The sequence below is a fragment of the Babylonia areolata genome, chromosome 16 (assembly GCF_041734735.1).
Source record: "Babylonia areolata isolate BAREFJ2019XMU chromosome 16, ASM4173473v1, whole genome shotgun sequence".
Lineage (NCBI taxonomy): Eukaryota > Metazoa > Mollusca > Gastropoda > Neogastropoda > Buccinidae > Babylonia > Babylonia areolata.
In genome coordinates this window covers 23,435,816-23,438,315 of record NC_134891.1, presented here as the reverse complement: position 1 = coordinate 23,438,315, position 2,500 = coordinate 23,435,816, and the positions used below count along the sequence as shown (strand labels likewise).

Here is a 2,500-nt window from a genome sequence, read left to right as displayed (position 1 = left end):
TGTCTCATCATGTAAGTCGACACAATATACTTGGCCCTGTCCAGGGAGCATTTCTTTTCTCAATAAATTTTCCTCGTTTTACCAGACCTCGTTAATCCGACATGGTTAACATGTTCGTAGAAAGCGTAACTCTGAGCGCGCTGGTTCGAATCACCGCTCAGCCGCCGATATTTTCTCCCCCTCCACTAGACCTTGAGTGGTGGTATGGACGCTAGTCATTCGGATAAGACGATAAACCGAGTCCCGTGTGCAGCATGCACTTAGCGGACGTGTGAAAGAACCCACGGCAACAAAAGGGTTGTTCCTAACAGAATTCTGTAGAAAAATCCACTTCGATAGAAAAAAACAAACAAAAAAACTGCATGCAGGGAAAAAAAAGCAAAAAAAAAAAAAAAGCGTGGCACTGTTTGTATAGCGACGCGCTCTCCCTGGGAGAGCAGCCCGAATTTCACACAGAGAAATCTGTTGTGATAAAAAAGAAATATAAAATACAAATAACTTTCGTGCACTTCTATTACTACTACTGCTACAAGAAAATATTGACGATGATAATAAATAATAATGATAATTATGATAATGATGATAATAATAATAATAATATTAATAATGATGATAATAATGTTGATGATAATAATAATAATGATAATAACAATGACGATAACGATGACGATGATGACAAATCGATGGGGATGAGAGAAGAAAAAAAAAAAAAGAAAAGAAAGAAGAAAATGAAGGTTCGTTATATATCTTGAGCTGTTAGTGGGTGGGGGTCCCCCCCCCCCTTGCCCCCCACCCACCCCCCACCCCCGACCCTCCTCCTGGTGTAGCCTTGCTGTCATGTCAGGTCACGGAGAACGTCCGTGCAGTGTGTGTTCCCCTGGGACACGCGTTTTGTGGTTGTTGTGGGTGTTGGCTTTTTTGTTTGTTTGTTTTTTTTGTTTTGTTTTTCTCTTACTTCCCTTTCACTGTTGTTGATCGGTCAACACAAGGTGAGGCCCTCCTGGCCCTCCCCGCTTAGCTACACCTGGCTGATACCTGTGTGATCCTCGCCTCTAGTCGTCGCGCAGCAAGGTAGCCTGTCAGAAAAAGGAAAGGGACAGAAAGGAGGGAGGGAAGGGAGAGCAGGGAGAGAACTAAATGGAGACAGGAAGGAAGGGGAAGAAAGAAGGAAGAGGAAAGGAAGGAAAGAAAGAAGACGATTAAAAGACAGCCATATCTGTTATAGACATACTCTCTGATAGAAAGAAAGAAAGAAAGAAAGGAAGGAAGGAAGGAAGGAAGAAAGAAGACGATTAAAAGACAGCCATATCTGTTATAGACATACTCTCTGATAGAAAGAAAGAAAGAAAGAAAGGAAAGGATGAAATAAGACAGCCATATATATTATAGACATATTCTCTGATAGAAACAAAGAAAGGAAGGAAGGAAGGAAGAAAGGAAGAAAGAAGACGATTAAAAGACAGCCATGTATATTATAGACATACTCTCTGATAGAAAGAAAGGAAGGAAGGAAGGAAGGAAGAAAGAAAGGATGAAAGAAGACGATTAAAAGACAGCCATATCTGTTATAGACATACTCTCTGATAGATAGAAAGAAAGAAAAGAAGAAAGAAACAAATAAAGAAGACGATTGAAAGACAGCCATATCTATTATAGACATACTATCTGATAGAAAGAAAGAAAGGAAGAAAGGAAGGAAGGAAGAAAGAAAGAAAGAAGACGATTGAAAGACAGCCATATCTGTTATATAGACATACTCTCTGATAGAAAGAAAGAAAAAAAGAAAGGAAGGAAGGAAGAAAGAAAGAAGACAATTAAAAGACAGCCATATCTATTATAGAAAGATAGAAAGAAAGAAAGGAAGGAAGGAAGAAAAGATGAAAGAAAGAAAGAAGAAAAAAGGAAAGAAACCAAGTAATAAAGAAAGAAAAAAAACGAAAGAAAAACAGCGACAAAAGAAAGAAGGACGCAAGGAACAAAACAACCCCCCCCCCAAAAAAAAAGAAGAAAAAAAGAGAAAGAACAACTAGTTCTAAGAGAAAGAAAGAGAAAGAACAACTAGTTCTAAGAGAAAGAAAGAGAAAGAACAACTAGTTCTAAGAGAAAGAAAGAGAAAGAAAAACAATCAAGAAAAAAAAGAGATTGAGAGAAGAAAACAAAGGTCAACACACTGACTGACCGACTTTCTGACGGACGAAGAGAACGAGCGAGCGAGAAAGAGAGAGAGAGAAGAAGAAGAAGAAGAAGAAGTAAATGTGTCGTTGACAAGAACATCCACTTTACTTTCACAACCGGACAAAAAGAAAATCGAAAAGCAAGAACGCACCGCTCACAGAATAAAAGGACTTCGCTGGGCGAACAGTCAGTAAGTAAGGAGAGCAGACACCCAGACCTCTTCTCTCCCTATCTGTAGTTTGCCATGTTTGCATTTTTGTTCCCAGAAAGAAGAAGAAGAAGAAGAAAAAAAAACCAAAAAAACCCTCCGGTTTCGCTCGAAGGG

The 2,500-nt window shown here is 39.1% G+C and overlaps 2 protein-coding genes across 4 annotated transcripts in view; one reads left to right on the top strand and one right to left on the bottom strand.

Annotated features, from left to right (window-relative positions):
* Positions 1-2,500, bottom strand: part of LOC143291244 (chitinase domain-containing protein 1-like) — a 212,568-nt gene that overhangs the window by 117,129 nt on the left and 92,939 nt on the right. The gene's annotated exons all lie outside the window — the stretch shown is intronic.
* The window catches only part of LOC143291241 (uncharacterized), a 46,042-nt gene that overhangs the window by 21,924 nt on the left and 21,618 nt on the right, over positions 1-2,500 (top strand). The window contains exon 1 of one of the 3 annotated variants that reach the window (XM_076601028.1): positions 1,990-2,365. The exons of the other annotated variants lie outside the window; for them this stretch is intronic. The gene's annotated coding sequence lies outside the window, so the exon portion shown is untranslated. Of the gene's footprint in view, positions 1-1,989; positions 2,366-2,500 lie in introns of those variants that run through there. 3 annotated transcript variants of the gene reach the window in all.